Source organism: Balaenoptera borealis, assembly GCF_965194805.1.
Source record: "Balaenoptera borealis genome assembly, chromosome: 1".
In the NCBI taxonomy this organism is placed as follows: Eukaryota; Metazoa; Chordata; class Mammalia; order Artiodactyla; family Balaenopteridae; genus Balaenoptera; species Balaenoptera borealis.
Window position 1 is genome coordinate 53,118,931 of NC_138860.1, and position 20,852 is coordinate 53,139,782.

Below are 20,852 nucleotides of genomic sequence, written 5' to 3' on the forward strand. Positions count from 1 at the left end.
ATATCCAAGCCACAGTGAAAAGCTGATGTTTTTGTTTAGAATGGATTTTTGCAGCGTTTATAAACCAAGACTCCTTGAAATTTTCTTTAGGAGGATCATACAGTTCACCTCTTGTCCTGCCCTTTTTCCTTCCTCCTGGAATAGTTGAGTGATTTTGAAAATTCTCACTAGTTTAATTGATTAGTAGTGAGAGTTCATTGTGAAAGTCACCTTCTGCAAAGCAGAACTGAGATTGACATACAGTCAACATTCTGTAACCTTGGAGGACGCAGCACAGGGGATGAGGAGAACGTGACCTTCTTCACAGCTTTGGATGTATGAGGAAGGGAAGTGTACAATCATTTAGGAACTCAGGGCCAGCACTTTGCTAGGCACGGGAGACTCGTTATCGAATCCTAATAATTTATAATCTTGTGACATAGGTATTATTACTATATTTATAGGCAAGGAAACTGAGGCTCAAAGTGGTTAACTTGCTAATAGGTGGTGGAGCCAGGGTTATTTCTGTGTAACAAATCATCCTAAAACTTAATGACTTAAAATGATAATCATCTCTTGTTGCTCACAAACCTATACAGCCAGTATTGGCTGACAGGTTCTGGTTCTGGAGCTGATCTGGGTCAGGGTCAGCTAATCTTTTTTTTTTTTTAGAGGAAATTATCATATTATTTGAAAGAAAAATTTTTAACTTTTTATTTTATATTGGAGTATAGCCGATTAACAATGTTGTGATAGTTTCAGGTACACAGAAAAGGGACTCAGCCATACATATACATGTATCCATTCTCAACCAAACTCCCCTCCCATCCAGGCTGCCGTGTAACATTGAGCAGAGTTCCCTTTGCTATACAGTAGTTCCTTGTTGGTTATCCATTTTAAATATAGCAGTGTGTACATGTTGATCCCAAACTCCCTAACTATCCCTTCCCCCATCCTTCCCCCACTGATAACCATAAGTTCATTCTCTAAGTCTGTGAGTCTGTTTCTGTTTTGTAAATAAGTTCATTTATACCATTTTTTTAGAATCCACATGTAAATGATATCGTATGATATTTGTCTTTTCTGTCTGACTTATTTCACTCAGTATGACAATCTCTAGGTCCATCCATGTTGCTGCAAATGGCATTATTTCATTCTTTTTAATGGCTGAGTAATATTTCATTGTATATATGTACCCCATCTTCTTTATCCATTCCTCTGTCAATAGACATTTAGATTGCTTCCATGTCCTGGCTATTGCAAACAGTGCTGCATTGAACATTGGGGTGCATGTATCCTTTCGGAGGGTCAGCTAATCTTAGTTGAGCTTGTTCATGTATCTGCAGTCAGTTCACCAGTTGGCTGGTGTGTGTGTGTGTGTGTGTGTGTGTGTGTGTGTGTGTGTCTGGCTGACTGCTTTAGGGTGGTTTCCCTCGTGTGTCTGGCAGTCAGTTGACTGTTGACTAGAGTGATGAGGGTGTGGCAGGTTGTATTTTCCAAAGATGACCACAGTATATCTTATCCCACATATTCTTTCCATAATGTGACATTGCAGTTTTCTCATCTGTGTCCCTTTCCCTTGAATCTGGGCAGGCATTTGAGACTGCTTTGACTGACAGACTATGTCAGAAGTAATGCTGGGCTGACTTCCAGGCTTGGGCCTTGAGAAAATGGCAGCTCCCACTTTCTTCCCTTCATGACTTTGCTCTTTGAAGTCACCTACAATGTGTGAGGTAGCGGAGCAGACACTTGGAGGGGCCATGTGTAGATGTCCAGTCCACCATCCCAGCCAAGGTCCCAGCTGACAGCCAGCCTCAGCCAGCAGAAGTGTGAGCGAGAGAGCCTTAGATGACCCCAGCTCCTGTGTGTCGGGTCACCCACAGACTTCAAGTTGCCCAGGTGATGCCATGTGGAGCAGAGGTGAGCTGTCAGGGCCAGGCCCCACTCAAAGTGCTGGTTTGTAAGGAAAATAAATGATACTTGTTGTTTTAAGCCACTGAGTTTGCGGTGGTTTGCTATACAGCAATAGATAACTGCAGTAGTTATGGGGTCATGTGTCTTATGTCATCCAGCAAGCTAGACTGGACTTGTTTGCAGAGTAGTAGTGGGGTTCCGAGAGGGGAAGAAAGTAGAAGCACAAAATGTCTCTTGAGGCCTAGGCTCGACACTGGCACACTCTCACTCCCAGTGCATTCTGTTGTGCAAAGTGAATCATAAGGCCAGCCTGGTTCAAGGGAAGGGGAAAGAGACTCTGCCTCTTGATGGGAGGAGCTGAAAAATCACATTGAAAAGTGCTTGGATAAAGTGAGATGAAGCCTTGTGGCCATTTCTTCAACTTATTACATCACACAACCTCCTGAGCCTTGTGGACAGTTCAGGTCTGTAAGAAAGGTAAAGTGACACTTAAAAACCCAAGGAACCTTAATGATTGTGTTTCATGTAACAAGATATAGAGAATAAGGCCTGACTTCTGACAAGCTTGGCCATATAGAATGTCACTTACAGGGAAAAAAAGTCAAGAAAATATCTATCACAAAGTCAAGAAAATATCTATCACAAAGCCCATCTACTTTACTGATAGCACAGATGTGCCATCTCCCCATAGCCCCAGTGAAGGAGTGGGGAATAAAGCTTGGAAGGAAAGGGAACAATTTTTTTAATTTAAATATAGTTGATTTACAATGTTGTGTTAATTTCTGCTGTACAGCAAAGTGATTCAGTTATACATACATATACATTCTTTTTTTAATATTCTTTTCCAGTATGGTTTATCTCAGAGGATTGGATATAGTTCCCTGTGCTATACAGTAGTAGGACCTTGTTGTTTATCCATTCTAAAGGTAATAGTTTACATCTAACTAATCCCAACTCCCAGTCCATCCCTTTCCCTCCCCCTCTCCCCCTTGGCAACCACAAGTCTATTCTCTATGTCTGTGAGTCTGTTTCTGTTTTGCATATAGGTTCATTTGTGCCATATGTTAGATTCCACATGCAAGTGATATCATATGGTATTTGTCTTTCTCTGTCTGACTTCACTTAGTATGATAATCTCTATGATAATGGTTGTTTCCATGTCTTGGCTATTGTGACTAGTGCTGCTATGAACATAGGGGTGCATGTATCTTTTTGAATTATAGTTTTGTCCAGGTATATGCCCAGGAGGGGGATTGCTAGATCATATAGTAGTTCTATTTTTAGTTTTCTGAGGAACCTCCATACTGTTTTCCATAGTGGCTACACCAACTTACATTCCCACCAACAGTGTAGGAGGAGGAAAGGGAACAATTTTATTCCTTTATGCTGCAGAATACATAGGGCATGTGTCGAAACCTGATTTACATTCATTCATTGATTTGAGAAACATATATTCAGCATTCCTATCAAGAGGTTGAAGCGATGGTCTTGGGACTATTGTCAAGGCCCTTGCTGGGTCTAAGATCATGAACATCCACCTTTGAAGATGGGTTATATTGTGGAGTACAGGAAGCCAGGTTTATTTTGGAGCAAACAACATATTTGGGTCAGCTTTGTAGTAAGTTTACTGACTCTGGTAGAGGCCTGACTTGTGGGAAAGCTCCAGTCAGTTGCCAAGTTGCTGGGCTGGGGAACATAAGGAGTGTCCTCTGGCCTGAGGTGTACAGAGGACCAGATTCTTTTGACTTCTTCTGACTAAGTGAATCGGATTCATTTCAGTTCACTGCTACTCAAATAGTTATGGAGCACCTCCTGTGCTCCAGTCATATTGTGGGTGCTGAACACACAGAGCTAAAATAAGATTTGGGCCTTGCTTCACAGGCATTCATGGCCTTGAAATAAGTCAGTGAACCAATTCTTACCATTCAGTATCCTAAATACTATGATCGTGTCAAACAGGGTGTAAAAAGTAGCACTGGATAGGGACAGTGAATACAGTCTGTGGGTCTGCAAACTTCTGGGATGAGAAGGAGTTAGTGGGTACCAATAGGTAAGGGGAATAGCACATGCAAAAACCTGGAAGCAAGGAGAGCTAGAGCAAAGATTCTGCATGTGTGTGAGAGAAAAGCAAGAAAGGAACCCATAGAGGAAGCTAGTGGCCAAGGGAAGTGACATGATCTGATTTAGTTTTGGGAATCAGGAATATGGAGAATGGATTCAAGGGAGATAAAAAGACAGGGGAATTTTGAGAGGCACTTGTGATAATCCAGGCCAGGGGGGATGAGGGCCCCAATCAGGACAGTAATCATAGGACTGAAGAGGACATTTTTTTTATTGAAGTATAGTTGATTTACAAGGTTGTATTAGCTTCAGGGGTACAGCAAAGTGATTCAGTTATATATATATTTCTTTTCCAGATTATTTTCTCTTATAGGTTATTACAAAATATTGAGTACAGTTCCCTGTGCTATACAGTAGGTCCTTGTTGGTTATCTGTTTTATATATAGTAGTGTGTATATGTTAATTCCAACCTCCTAATTTATCCCTGAAGAGGATATTTTAAGGAAGTACTTTTGCTGGACTTGGATTAATGGGATGCAGCAGCAGGGGAATCCAGGGTGATGTCCAGGTTTGAACAATGGGTCGCTGGTGTGGCCATTGTCTGACAGAGGGAATGTAAGAGGATGAGCAGGTCCAGGCTGGGACGATGCTGAGTTTGTCTTAGAACATGCCATGTTGGAGGGTCCTGCAGGCATCTAGCCTGACAAAGTGTACCCTGAAGACTTCATGACTGTTGTTCCAGTTCCTACCTTCTCCCTCTCTTGTCTGCCTCCATCCCTGCCTCCCCTTTGCCCTACAAAAACCAAACCTCCAAAATAGTGAAAAATGCATTAGAAAGAGTCTCTCTGTTCATACGAAGTATCGTACATGTCTCTACCACCTCCTAAACCACGCTGTGTTCTCCCTTCAAAGACCTGCAGGTGCACAGTTGCATTGCTTACACACTCCGTAAATGACTGTTTATACATACATTGTCAAACATTAGGATGAGCCCACTCCAAGCTCACTTTAATGCACATCCTGGAAGTGGAGTGGTGGGTTGGTCTGTAAGGCACTCTGTATCTGCCCCCAAATCTAAAAACTATTATATAATTTTTCAGTTGCAGTGCAGTAAAGTTACCTTCCATGACTTTATAACATTTTACAATTTACAAATTACAACTCTTATTTGTATCTCACAACAATCACCTCAGGTCTGTGGGAAAGATACTGTGCATTCCATTTTACTGATAAAGGAAATGAGGCTCAGAAAGCTTGTGACTTACCCACCGTGCTAGATCTGGAACACGAACCCAGGTCTCTTCCTCTAAGCTCAATATTCTTTCTGTCCTAGCATCTTGTCCCTCTTTGGGTAAGAACAGCCAAGAAACCAATGAGCTTGACAGGGTCTGGAATTAGATCTTCTAAGCAAACATGATATGATCTGACTTAGGGGATGTCAGCTTTCCCTACAGAAGTGAGCCTTCTCCACCATGTCCCAGGTTATGGCATTGGTCAGAGGCTGTTGCATTTGTTTGCTGGGCCCTTTACTGAGGTTTTCTGGTTAGAGTGGGATCACTACAGTTCTTTTGGGAGTGCTAATTCATATATATATATATATATATGTATATATGCACACATATATGTATATGCATATAAAGTATATATATATAAACTTTCTGTTTTTATGCATAGATATTGTTGTTCCTTGTCACATCATATTTCTTTCCAGCTCAGTAGCTGGGAAAGCTCAAGTACCACCACTAAACCGAGGGCCAAATTTCATGTCTGAAACTGACAATGTAGTATGCAGCTTGGCAGCCCTTCACTTATAGCCTAGGTCAACAGGACCAGGGATCAGCAGAGGGAATGACAGGGTAAAATATCTCACTTTTCTTGATTACTTGCTTGATGAGCCTTGGTGTGCCACCTGCCTGGCAGATAGTGGGCACTCGTACCAAGAGAGTTTGAGAGAGGGTATATTATAAAAGGATATGCCATACATATTCACTGGCAAACTCCATGTCCCCAGGGTTGTGATGGGAATGGTATAACCCAATGACCAGTCTCTTATAGGAGCTAGGAGGGAGAGGTAATGAAAATATGATTATAAAGGACTTTAGTGTGAGATAAAGGATGCTCAATGTAAAAGAGAAAAAAAAATGCAGGTAAAGACTCTTTAAAAATCATTCCTAAGAGGCAATCTTTGAATAACTGATGGGTCATATTAAAGTCATTTGAAAGATACAGCACCAAGTTCCAGCATGAAAGAATAGGGATATTCTCATGAGAATAAGTGACATTCGTGTTATTCATTCTGGAGAGAGATCCTCTTCTGTTTAGGAAACTGACAAGTGAGAGTGGGCTATATTTCCCTGTCCAGTGGCTCCCTCAGAACCCTGGAGGTTGAGCATCACTTGGCAGGTGGGGGGATGCTGAGCCAGGAGTGACAGAACCAACATGTCTCTCTGCCTTTAGCTACGGTCCAGCTTTGTGACCTCATCCCAATTTCTCATCGGTCCACTCTTCCAAGCAGGGATGTCATCGGGGTACCTGAGAACAGCCTGGAGAAGGGACATGAACTGCAGGCACTGCAGCTTCAAAGCCTTAGCAGTGCTGTCCAATAACAGCCCCAGGGATGGAAGAAGCACGAAGCCAGCTGGGTTCCTTGTCACTTCTCCCTGAAGCCCTTTTGGGCTGACACGGAGCTGGGCAGCAGCAGGAGACAGGCCTGTGGTCCTTCGCAGCCCATGGTCTATGCTCAGGAGCCCCTGCTCCGGCCTTTTGAAATTCCAAACCGTACCCTCTCCAAGAGGGTGGCTGGTGTTCCTACAATGCGTACTATGATTTAGCTTTGTCAGAATCAGTTGGGGAATCCTTCATTTGTTGGGAGGCAGTGTGGCTTTGTGAAAAGAGCCCAAACTGGCACCAAAAGTTCCTAGGTTCAGAGCCTGTTGCTGGCTGAGTGACACTGAACTAGCCAGTTTAGCTGTTCAGAGTAGTTTCTACATTTCTAAGACAGGAATGAAATGATCGTATATGGAAAATTCCTACCGTAATGTTCAGCTGCAATCATAACTCAAAAGTAGCCATTATTATAGTTACTATTGCTATTGCTGTCGATGGGGCCGGACGAAGGTAGAGGTAACCCCCCCTTCATCCTGCCCCAGACTCCATAGTGGAACTTGCTTCCTGACTTTCCCTAATGCTCTCTCCTGCCCTGCCCCCAACTCACAACACACTCTCACTGCTGGACTCTGCTTGTCAGTTCCTTGAAGGTGCCGTTGACGCTTGTCCCCTTTATAAAGATGATCCATCAACTCCCTGAACGCACGGCGGCACACCCTGCCAGCCTGTCTGAGACACTCTCAAACGTAGATGTTGCCACTCATTCCCCCCTAACCCTTTCCCCAGGCTCCATCTAAAGCCATAAAGAGTGTGGGATGGAAGACTTTTTGGCCAGGCTGCAGATGGTTTTAATAATGATAATAATGATAAACATGTCATAATAGATACTAATTACAGAATATCTGCTATGTGATTAGGTGTTTTCCCTTTTCATTTCATTGAATCCTTATTGTAACTCCGTTAAATGTTGAGCAAACCTGGGGCCCCAATCATCCTGCCTTACTCCTACACCATTCATTCTTCAGGATTCCCAAGGCCTAGAGTTTCAGATCACTTATTCATTTGGAATCAGCTAAGGAACCACACAAGACAACTAGTCTGATGGACACAACTGGTTTCTTTTCTCCATCAATCAACACCCCACAGCTGATTGGACAAGATAGGAGTATTCTATAAATAATAAAATGTGTCTTATTTTGGGGAATTTCCAAAGGTTCAGTACTAGTTCTCAGCACCCTGAGTTTCTCTGTGACCTTCAGCAGCTCGGCCAGGTTTAGGCAGCAAGTGCTTGCGGGGAGAGTCTGCAAAGAGAAAGAGAGGTTCTCCTGGGGGAAGATCTCAAGCCTTACCTGGGCCTGATCCCGGAGTGCTGCTTCCTTCTTTAAAGCTCAGGAAGGAAGACAGCTTCTGACTTGGTTATGCTCATGTAGTAGTACTCAGGAGAGAGATGAAAAATTAGGATGTGTTTATGTGTGTGTGTTGTCGTGCATGTGTTGGGGGAGGGGATGGAGAATTGAGCTGCAAGTAGGTGACCAATCAACCCAGTTTGCCTGCAACTGAGGAGTTTCCTGAGACACAGGACTGTTGCTGCTAAAAACCGAGACAGTCTTAGGCCAGCCAGAATGGTTGGTAACCTTAGCTGTCGGAGGGGGTCACATTTAGTCATTATTCTGGGGGGTAGTGCACTATTGTAGTTAATGGTTTAGACTGCCTTGGTTCAAAGCCTGGGTCCACCTGGGCAAAATAGGCCCTGTGCCTCAGTTTCCTCATCTGTAAACTGGGGATGGTAATCGTACCTACTTCATAGGTTGTTGTGAAGATTGAATGACCCACTGAATGTCAGGTTCCTGACACACAGAAGTAAATACAGCCACTGTACTGTTTGTTCTCTCACCTAGCAGCACAGCCTGGTCCCGTGGGTGCTTTTTCCTGAGTCTAGTCGACCCCAGACCCTATGAGACATCCTGGTGTCAGCGTGCCATCCCACCTGAGCGGCTGCACAGCAACTTCCTGTGCGGCTCTTTGCCAGACTGAGAGCTCTCTGGGGTTGGGGGGAGCCGGGGCTGCACCAGGAATCGCATCTTTCCAAAGACAGAGTCTGTGTTCTGAGCACAGACTGTGACAGATGTCATAGCCTAGGAAGGGGGAGCTTGAGGTGTCAGCGGGCAGAGGACCTATGTCTCCATTAGCCCCCCTCTTTGAAGTAGGGGTATGTGGGGGAGGAGAAGATGGGAGTGGAGAACTCTAATGTGACAGATACCAAACACTGGGGTCAGTCCCACAAAGACACACCAGAGCCTTCTTGTCATCTGATGGTCACACTGTGATGACACAGTCTCTCTTTACACATACATAAACACACACACGTGCACACACACACACAAACACACGCAAACATACACACACATTTTCTGCTGGTTCAGCATCCTCTAGAAGGCAAGGTGTAGGGCCTGCTTTCCCCAGATTGCCTGATCTCTCTCCTCATCTCCATTAGGTGTGCAGACGCTGCAGACCTCCTTCTCCAAATTTCTCCCAGTGCCTCTTTCTGTCCGAGTCCTGTTCCGCGCCTGGCTTTTCTTCCCTTTGCTTTGAAGAGTGGGAACCCTGCTTTGTAGGATAACAAATAGAACTGTCAAACAAATCAGTGCTGCCGCCTGCAAAGATAAATGGGACGACAAGTGGAGCAACCTCTGTGGATCCAGGGGCCCCAGCAGGAGCTGACACTGTGACAGATGGGGAGACAAGCAGCGCTGACACAATTGGGTCACGTGAATGTTGGGGGGTGAGGGTGGTGTCTGCTCCTCCGTTGGCTCCCCTCCCTCTCTACCATGCACGTACTATGCTGCTGGAGATTATACAGAGATAGCAGGCAGGTCACCACTCCTCACCAGCCTTGTGCATCTTCCCTGTCAGCGGCACAGGGCAAGGAAGCAGGCTGTCTGCAGAGCTTCCTGCCATCTTGGGGTGGCAGCTGAGGTACGTGCAAAGAAAGCCAGTCCTGGGCAAAGACCAGGACAAAGTTTGTCTTTAACCCTGAACCTCATCTTTATGCAGGGCTGCCCTGCTTGTTGACACTTTCTCATCAGTCCTTCCAGCAGGCTAAACTCATCTCTGGTTCTCACCCAGGAACCCCTCCCAGGCCTTGCCAATCAGCCCGTGCAATCGATCTCTCCACTCTTTCCTCTTATATCAAAATTGCACCCTCTGTGTCCTGTTTCATTAGGCATTGGTAGGATGTCCCACTGATGGCTCCCAAACTGTCCTCCTTGCTAAACAGGGTACACATCAGCACATCCCCAGGGAAGGGCTGGACTGGGCAGGGCATTTTGGAGTCCCTGATTGAGGATGGCCCACAGAATTGGAAACTCCACTCCAATGGGATCCAAATGCCTCATAGTATTTGGGGACAGAAATTCTGGGTGGTAATTTTTCACTTCCAATCTCCTTTTTTATTCTGCCTAAAGAGAAACTTTCCTTTACTCATGGGTGCTGTTCTGAGCCGGGGTCTTCTCTGGGTCTCTGCCTTCAATATCCACTGCTAATGGGCCACCTGGGCCCCAAACAGTCAGTTCAACTCATTAAACATGTAGTGAGGATCCACTTTCTGTAAGGCAATGTGCTGACTGCTATGAGTAGGGGGAGGCAGAGGGATGGCTGCAAAGATAAATAAGCTGTGGCTTGTTTCATTTTGAATGCACGACTTAGTTGAGAAGAAAAACATGCATGAGTAGCTTTAGTAAGAGGCCAGCTGGGGGCTTCCCTGGTGGTGCAGTGGTTGAGAATCTGCCTGCCAATGCAGGGGACACGGGTTCGATCCCTGGTCTGGGAAGATCCTACATGCCGCAGAGCGGCTAGGCCAGTGAGCCACAACTACTGAGCCTGCACGTCTGGAGCCTGTGTTCCGCAACAAGAGTAGACCACGATAGTGAGAGGCCCGCGCACCGCGATGAAGAGTGGCCCCCACTTGCCGCAACTAGAGAAAGCCCTCACACAGAAACGAAGACCCAACACAGCCATAAATAAATAAATAAAGAGGATGCATTTCAAATAGTAAAAAAAAAAAAAAAGACAACTGAGCAATTTATTAAAAAAAAAAAAAAAAAAGAGGCCAGCCATGAAAAAGAGCTAAACGGGCAGAATGAGAACAGGAGGAGGAAGACTAATCTTGACTTGAGAGGAACAAGGACATCCTCAAGGAACAGGTGGGGTTAGGTAGGGCTTTGAAGGATGAAGAGGATCTGGACAGAATGAAATGGTGGGAAAAAGACTCTAAATAGAGGGAGATAGATGTAGGAATATGAATTCAGACAGATGGGAGATACAGAGTGTTCTGGGGTCTGGACTTGGTCAAACATGCCTGGGGCACATGAAAAGTGTGTGTGTGTGTGTGTGTGTGTGTGTGTGAGAGAGAGAGAGAGAGAATGTTTGGTTGGAGAAAAGATTGGGCACAGCCTTAGGAGTCCAGATTTCATTCTGTATTTCAGCTTTGGAAGGGGAGACAGAATGATTCTTTACTTTCCATTTCATCTCTTATTGCAAAATTCTCAATGGAATTGGATGCTGCTTAGTAATGTGTAAGGAAATAATCATCACACAGTTCTCTTGGATGCTCCAAAACACTGGGAGTGATGGCCAGTAGGGAAAGAAAGGACAGAAGGGAGAGGCCAGTATAGAGCGCCTTTTTGTAGAATGAATGAGCTTGTGCCAATTACTGAACCTCTTTCAGCCCCAGTTTCCCTGTCTTAAATAGGGATAACATATAATACCTAGTCTAACATGGGGATAATAATACTTCCCCCGTAGGGCTGTTGTGAGGCTCATGGAGGAAATGTATGTAAAATGTCTAGCACAGTATACTTCAATACCTGCTGGCTATTATTATGATTGTCCCCCTGCCCCCTGATCCATTTTAGCAGGCAAGAGCTCTCAGACTCTGTTCATGGGCGGCTGTATAGAAGAAGCACGTGGTTTGTCCACAGGAATGATGCTGCTGAGGGATGCTCAAAGTTTAGATGATGAGGAAACTTAACAAGATCAATACCCCTTTTGGAAAAGATTATATGCTATACTAGGCAGCAAATAGACCATTGAAACTGGATTTGGAAAGCATTTATGGAGTCTATTAGATGGTTAAACATACCAACACAGAGAACAATAAAGAGTGGATTACACACATGCAGCCTGCTAGCCCTCTTTCTCCTTGTGTGCCCTTTTCTCTCCCTCCCCCTCTCCTTCCCCATTTTCAGGTTTAGGTAAGTAAGACTGATCAAATAACTCTTCTGAGAGAAGTTGAAGGAGAAAACGGCATGGCCTCATGGCTGTGTAGATCTAGCTATTTAGAGTGTGTGAAATTTTAGGAGCCGAACAGGAAGTGATGCTTCTATTTACAGTGGGCAGTAGATGAGTTCTTCCTGATTAAGAAGCTGATGGGTTTTCCAGGAATAACTGAAATCTTTCCGTTAGCTTTTTAAGGTTAGTAGTGAGCAATTTAGTGCACTGGAGCAGTAATTTTGTGTTCTCTAGTGGCTTGAAATAATTAGATTATTTTGTGGAATGAATAAATGAGAAGTTAACTCACTGGTTCACTGACCCGGATCAGTGTGGTAACATGATTTATTTCTTGTAAAGGTGAATACTCTAGAGTGTTGACCTTACAAATGGTTGTTTTGACTCCCTCCCCTTTCTCATTTGTAATATGTTTTGGGTCATTTTGTGAGGGAGGCTGCCCAGTGGAGTGGGAAGAGCGCGTGGACTTTGGGATAAGCCAAATCTTGATTCAGTTTTTATGAGGTATGTGACCTTGGGCAAATCACTTAACATGCCAGACCCCACTTCCTAATCAGTAAAGGAGTGGTAATAATACTTACCTTATATGACAGGCATATGAATTAAGCCTGTTACTGAAAGGAAAGCATCTAACACAGCTTCTAGCCCACATTGGGAACCCAAGAAGACATTAGGTTCCTTTTAGTCTTCCTCCTTACCATATTATCTTTAAATGATTAATGCTTATACCAAGAATAAACAGCCAGCACATTGATAAATTATGATTTTACTCATTTGTTAGGTTAGAAAGAACTTCTGTCTTGGTAAAATTCTTTAATGAAAATGTTTACTGAGCCTATGCTTTTGGGTGAAGGGAATGGGGTTTAACATTTTGCTTTATGGCCACTAACGACCCAATTCAAGGCAAAACCTCTATCTTCAAACCAACCAATGATTACCTTAATATATAAAGTTTAAACAGAATCTTGATTAGGGAATTGGTTTTGCATTCTCTTCTGTTATGACATTGTATACAGTGGACATTGTATAGCGCTTAGATAAAACACAGAAAAGAAAAAAATCAACAACCGAGCAGCAGTTGGAGGTTGAAGGACCGTTGGAGTTTTGGTCAGTTGATGATAGAAGTAGACATTGCTTTTCACAGATTTGCTGGTTTTTGAATACTTGCAGACTACCCAGCCATGCTGGGTTCAAGTGACATAATTCAGCAGGGTCGGATGGAGATGTGCGCTCTTAGTTCCTGCTAGAACATTACAGCATTAGAATTCTCATTATGATTTATTCCAAGCCTCAAATCTGTATATCACTTATCCACTGAATTGAACAAATTGAAAGTGATCACATTTAGGAACTATTGGTGGGAGGCTGGTGCTTCCTCCTCTTTAATAACATCTTGGGAGCTAACCGTGTTCAGTGATGTTTCTCACATCCATCCCACCTCCCTCCGCACAAATGATCTCGGTTGGAGGTCGGGTTTATTGGCATTTAAATGAGTATATTTGGCTCACTGTGGCATGTATCTAAATGAACACTGCTTTGGTGCATTGAAACTTAATGATTTACTCTGCATCCAGGTGAAACAGGGGAATGTTGCAGCATTCAGGTGGGGATGAGGACATATGGAACACAAATCTTCCAGCCAAGAATTAATATCTTGATTATATCATAGGTTATTTTGATATCGGGATGGGAGAACCTTAGGGATGTTCTACTGAGGCTGGAAAAGGAAAACAATAGTCAGAGAGGGGTTGGGGGTAGGGAGGAAATCAGGAGGAACACCCTGGTGAGATTACTGACAAGACCAGTCAGTTTTTTCCTACAACGTCATGCTCCCTCTTAGGGGACAAAAGACACAACCCATTTGGGCTTTGGTGACAGAGCTTAGAATTTCTGAGGTAAAATCATGGAAACCAAAGTTCATTCCCTGTAAATACCAGTGGTCAGTCATGGCACACCTGCTTCCTTGACTCCACATGCCCTCCAGCCATTCTTCCATTTCTCTGATACACTCTAATACAAACTTCTCAAAAGAGTTGTGTAAACACATTGTTTCCATGTCTTTACCTCCCAGTCTCTCATCAACCTACTCAAGTGAAGCTTCTGACTCTACCAATTGATGGAACACAATTTTGCCAAGATTACAAATGACCTCCATGTTCCCACATCCAGTCACTTTATTTCTCATCTGGTTTTTTTTTTTTTTTTTTTTTGGCTGCGTCGGGTCTTAGTTACCACACACAGGATCTTGGTTGTTGTGTGTGGCATCTTTTGTTGTCGCGTGGGCTTCTCTCTAGTTGTGGCATGCAGGTTTTCTCTCTCTAGTTGTGGCTCCAGGGCATGTGCGCTCTGTAGTTTGTGGCACACAGGCTCTCTAGTTGAGACCCACGAGCTCAGTAGTCGTGGCGCACGGGCTTAGCTGCCCCGAGGCATGTGGGATCTTAGTTCCCCAACCAGGGATTGAAGCCGCATTCCCTGCATTGGAAGGCAGATTCTGTACCACTGGACCACCAGGGAAGTCTCTCATCTTGTTTGACATCAAAATATATTGGGGCAATCTTACTATCTCCTCCTACTTGAAACATTCTCTTTTCTTGGTTTCTGTGAAAATTCTTTTTTTTCTGACTCTTCTCTGACCTCACTTGACCATGCCTCCCTGGTCTCCTTGGCTGGCTCTTTCTCTTCCACCTAACCTCTAAACGTTGAGATTCTTCAAAGCTTGAACTTGGCTCCTCTGCTTTGTATCTCCAAAGTCTCCTCCTAGCCGATCTACTCAGATTCCATGTATTTAAGAGCAACATTTACACTGATGTCTCCACTATTCGTATTTTTCTCTCACCATCTCTTCTGAGTTCTAAACTTATAAATCCAACTGTCTCCTTGACATTGCTACTTGCAGACATTTTCAACTGAGTAATTCCAGAAAGGTATCCTTGGTGCCTGTTTCCCAACTCCTCCTGAACATCAAATCCATCAACAAGTCCTGTCAATCCAAATTCTACAATATACTTTGCTATGTCCATTGTTATTCTTAGTTGTGGCCTACATCATCTTCCAACTGGACTACTGCAACTGCCTCCTGATTGATCTTTCTTCTTTCAGTCTCACTTGATATTACAGTTCATTCTACCCATAGCAGCAGCTTACCTGCTCAAAACCCTCCAAATTTCCACATTGCCTCTAGAACAAAACCTAAGTTCCTATCATGTGTACCAGGCCATGATTGCTCTGGCCCTTAGCTCTCCAATCTTTTCTTACTAGACTTTTCTCCTTATTCACCATAATTTAGTCATGATGCTCTTCTTTCAGTCCCTTGAACATATCATACTCCCTTACACATCAGGGTTTTGCATATGCTGTCCCCTTTGCCTGGAATGTAATTTACATCACTAACTTAATGGCATTTACTGTAGGCCAGGCCAGTTCTAAGTGCTTTTCATGGATTAACACGTTAAATTCTCATATCACACACATGAGATAGGATCTGTTATTCTTCTGTTTACCTGATGAGGAAATTGATTCACATTTTTTCATCTGAATGTTCTTTCCCCATTTTCATGTGACAGCTCTCTCTTGTTTTTTAGATCTTAGCTTAAGTATCACTCTTCAAGGATGATTTCTTGGACTCCCCTATCTAAAATGCTAATTTCAATTTCAGTCTTTAGTTTTGAATTTTATAGCATTAATTATAACTTGCAATTTTTTTGTTTACTTGAGTTTTTGTCTGTATGGACTGGGATTAGGTCTTTCTCACTCATTGCTATATTCTCATGGCTCAGACCAGCAGCTGACTCCTAAATCTTTGTTGAACGAATGAATGAGGGAATGAATGACCACATTCCATGAAATTTAGTCAACGAACCAGGGAGAGAGAAGGGGAAGGGGTGGGAGAGTATGCTGTATAGAGACACCAAATGAGTCATAGATGTGTTGTCCTTGTCCACATGACTTGTTCCATTCCATCCTAGTTTTCCTGAAACAACAACAACAAAGCAAAGCAAACAAACCAAATGAGTGAGAAAGAGTTTAAAGAGGAGAAGACTGGTTACTCATATATATATTACTGGTCATAGCCTAAGCACTAAAGTAATAAAGACCCACTGTGTACTCACTCAGTGGAAGACATGGCATAGACAAAAACGTGGAAGCAGGAATCAGAGTTTGAAGGAGTGACTATAGTGGCCTGTCTGGGGTAGAGAGTTTGAGTGGGAGTGCAGTGAAAGATAACTTCAGGAAGTTGGGTTGGAGCCCTGAACACTGGCTTAGGGAGTGTGGATGTGAATCACTGAAGGTGAAAAACCACTGAAAATCTTTGTACCAGTAGTTTTGGAATTACCAAGAATCATGAAACCCTCAATATATTATAGACATTAAATTTGTGGTCTAAATGTCTTACTGTTATGTAAGTTATAAGAAGTGTATAAGTTATAAGAATGTATTTTCTCTCTGTTACTCACTGTCCCATCTATGAGGACCCACAGTTTCAGTGCCACTAAATCTATGTTAGATGAAGTTAGCATATAAGTGATCTTGTAGCTAATTGTTTTTCTGCCTTTGCTAGGGCTAAAAGGAATCTGGACATCAAATTGAAATGATTTAAATAATTGTGCAGATCTTTTTGTCTTGTGTTTCTATTATCACTCCCTGGTTTCATTTACTGTTAGATATTGATTATTTTAATATTGTTATCTTTATTTTTATTATTCTGTATTTTGCATATTTTATAATTTCCCACAAATCCTTTTTGGTATAAGAGGGTTAATATATACACAAAAGAAAGTTTTCATAGGCTTAGAAATGTTTTTTTGGGGTGAATTATTCTTGCTTCACTAGCACAAAGGTGACAGTATTTATTTAACATGGAATTAGTGTAGGGGTAATTGTTTGTATATTTTCCTTTAAACCAATTTCCTTTACCCTTGTGAGTCATTTGGTACTCAAAAGGACCAAACAGAATTAATGGAGAGAAAACACTGGTGTAGTAATGAACCTGCCTTAAATTTCATGGGACCTGATGTAAAGAGTACTAAAAGTTCCCAGGGAGTAGCTGTCTAATCTTAAAAAAATAATTAAGTGCTTATAGAGGAAGCTAGGTCTCAACTTGACTTTCTACATCCTGCATGGGCACCTGTTAGGAGGTTTGACATGCCCAGATATTAGCATTTCCATTTCCAATTTCCCTCTTTTTTTCTTCCCCATTTCAATGGACGATTAGATTTTTTTAAATTAATTAATTAATTACTTTATTTATTTTTGGCTGCATTGGGTCTTTGCTGCTGCGTGCAGACTTTTCTCTAGTTGCGTCAAGTGGGGGCTACTCTTCATTGTGGTGCACAGGCTTCTCATTGCGGTGGCTTCTCTTGTTAAGGAGCACAAGCTCTAGGTGCGCAGGCTTCAGTAGTTATGGCACGTGGGCTCAGTAGTTGTGGCTCATGGGCTCTAGAGCACAGGCTCAATAGTTCGTGGCGCACAGGCTTAGTTGCTACACGGCATGTGGGATCTTCCCAGACCAGGGCTCGAACCCGTGTCCCCTGCCATTGGCAGGCAGATTCTTAACCACTGCGCCACCAGGGAAGTCCCAGACAATTAGATTATATTCAGATCTCTAAGTGTAGTCCAGGGATCCTTGGGAGGTCCATAAGACCTATCAATGGGTCCAAGAAATCAAAACTATGTTCAAAATAATATTAACACATTATTTGCTTTTTCCACTTCCATATTCTCATGATGTACAGTAGAGTTTTCCAGAGGCTATGTGGTATGATATCTCAAGAGACTTAATGCAGGAGCAGATGTGAGATTCTAGTTACTTTCTTTAAGCCAGGCATTAAAGATATTTGAAAAAATGCAAAACAATGTCATTCTTTTCACGAAAATTCTTTTTATTTGAAAAATATAATTTAGAAAAATGTTATTTATGTTAACACGTGGGTTTATTACAATATTTAAATGAATGAATAAATCAATATTTTAAATATTTCTTGTTTAAAATTTTGAATATGGTAAATATTGTGAGCATTAACAATTCTTATGGAAAATGTAAAAGAGTTTGCATTAAACAAAAGCCTTTGGGGATCCTTAATAATTTTTTAAGAATGTAAATGGATCCAGATGCCCAGAAGTTTGGGAATTAACACATCAAAATGACTAGCATACCAGTAGTAACTTTTCCTTTGTCAACGGGAGGAACACTGAAGAATTAAAGAAATAGAACACCCAGGTGATATTGGTGAGGACAGTAGACTGGGGACGGGCCCAGAGTAGACGAGGGCTCTTGGAGGGTGGAGACTGGGACCTGCCCAAGCCCTCTTTGTCTTTCCTGTGTCCAGCATTATACCTAGCACACGAGAGTGGCTCAATACAAACTGAATATTGAACAGACTAATGAATAAATGATAAAACACAGTTCATCCTCGTGAAAAGTGCATTTGACATGGTGTACAAGGTCTAATTAGGGCCAGGCCTGCCATCTGCAATTGAGATGAGCTTTTATTCAATTTTCAATTTATCCATTTATTCAATGGTTATTTATTGAGCATCTATTATGTGCCAACTGCTATGTCTAAGTCATATTACATCTTCAGTTTTCTCTTGTCTGAAAAGGAAGCTCAAATAATCTACGAAAACCCTTCTAGCAATGTCTTCCTCTGGATAATACAAGAACTCTCTCTTTGTCTCTCTTAGATAAGCTAACACAAAAAAGAAGATAACTTTCCTCAGGCAAAAAGCATTGTCTGCTTTAAGTGCTATTGCAGAAACTTAAGAGGCAGATGGTCGACAACTGCCTTGGCGTTTTACAGATGGAAATGGTCAAGTTTGGAAATGAAAAGAATTTAAAGCATGAAACCAGCTAGCTCAATCTTATTTTCTAGATTTATTCAATATTAAACTCCAACTGAATAATTTCAATTCAGGGAATTTGGAAACCCTACCAATGTCTCCTTGTTAGCAGAAAGATGATGATCAGAAGTCTTTTGTGAGAAATCTGAGAGATTTTGTGCAGTGAATGCAAGCCAGGAAACTGTGTCATTGGTCTACATGGGCCATGACTTTGGAAAGAATGAATGCCCCCTTTCCTTTAGTCACTTGTCCACAAGTTCCACTGTGGCTGGCAAAGTCTTAAGTGTTCAAGCTCCACATGCCTGTTTCTTGGAGACTTGTATGAACAGATTCCCACCTATATTTGTCAGTTTTCATTAGGTTATGTTGCAGTAACAAGCAACCCCTACATCTCAGTGGCTTACAACAAAAATTTATTTCTTGATTACATTTCGTATTGGCTGTGGGTTGGAATAGCACTGCTCCTGCTCCAAATATCTTTTTACTTTAAGAATCTAGGTTGAAGAAACAGCCACCATTTGGGATAACTGTTACTATGGAAAATGAAAAAGAGATATGGACGAATCACACAATAGTATGTAGAATGTGGCATTCGGTTCACATTCAGTTGGCCAAAGCAATTCTCATGTAGCTTGCAGTCATTGGGGACAGGGGAGTTACTCCTCTCACAGGGAGTTTCTGAAATCGCTTGGCAGTGGGCAGGGATGTATATCTCTCTTACAAAAGGGAGAGTGAACAATTGAGAACAATAATACAATCTAACACACCATTCTTTGCAAGATATTTTATAAATGAATTGCTTTCTCTATCCAGTTCATTTTATTTTATGATATCAAAGAAGGAAAGAGGATCTTTCTGGAGTTCATGAACTTCCAAGATATGCTTATGGGCCTATTAGAGCACAGTTTCTTAGCATCAGAGGTGAGTCTTGGTTTTTCTGCCATGGACTTGGAAAAATACAGGAAAATGAAAGAACACAGCCCTTCACCAAATAGAAGCAAAATAAACACATCCTCACTGAGAGCAGTGCCCTCCTTGTCCCTGGCATTCTATGATTGACAGAAGCAGTGAAGAAGAGATCTGGCTACTATGCATTTTCTCTTTCATCTCTGTTCCTACCCTGTAGAAACCCCACATGTCTAACCTCTGACCTGAGAGTATAAGCAGAGGCAATGCCCTGTCTTTGAACTCCACAAATGAAAATTCAAGAAAAATGCCTGGAAATGCAAAATGTACTCCTTATCCCCCTTCCCCCCACCAATTCTCTAATCTCTCCTCTGCTGCTTTAATTTGGGCCATTAACACTTTGCACCTGGACTATTATAATAGTCTCCTAATTGGTTTCTCTGCCTTCACATTTACACTTTGGTAATCTCTTCTCCACTTGAGTGATCTCTCTAAAGTATACACTAAACCATGTTACCGCCCTGTAAAATTATTCCCCAGTGCCTACTTCTTCGAGCCACAATTTCATTACCTGAAAAATGGGAAAATAATATCTACTTTGTAGGGATGAGCGTGAGGGTAAAAGAAAATAATACATGCAAAGTGCCTGACATGCTATCTTAATAAATGGCAGCTAATGATGACTATTATGATAAAAATCAGAATCCTTTTGCAAGCCCTACTAGGCCTTCCAGATTGGGCTGCTAGCAACCAAAGCAACTGTATTTGGCTCCACATTCCCACCCCACCATCCCTACCCACAGCCTATGCTCTCGCTTTGCCAAACGACACCCAGTTCCTTAATCGGCCACCCTGTTCTTTAGCTTCATGCCACTGTGCTGTGCCATGTCTGGAACGATTTTCCTCACTCAGGTCCCACTGCTTAGAATGAAGGTGCAAAAGTGCCTCACAGCCTGTGTTGCTCCTGTCCCTCCAGGAGAATGAACCGTTCCGTGCACTGGTGCCCCTGAATCGCTGTATTGTCCTCTTCTGTTTTCCTGTTTGTCTTTTCTGCTAGACCGTGAGTCCTCTGAGGGCAAAGACTCTGTCTTAGTTATCTCTCCAAATAGGCCCCATTGCCTGGCACGTACCAGGTACTCAAAGAAATGACAGACTGCAGGAAGGGTTTGAATGAAAGATAGATTATAATCAAGCAAAGGCCATGCTAAAATATTAAGCTTGGGATGGGAAACCAGAGAGTAGGTCTATATCCTCTACTGTG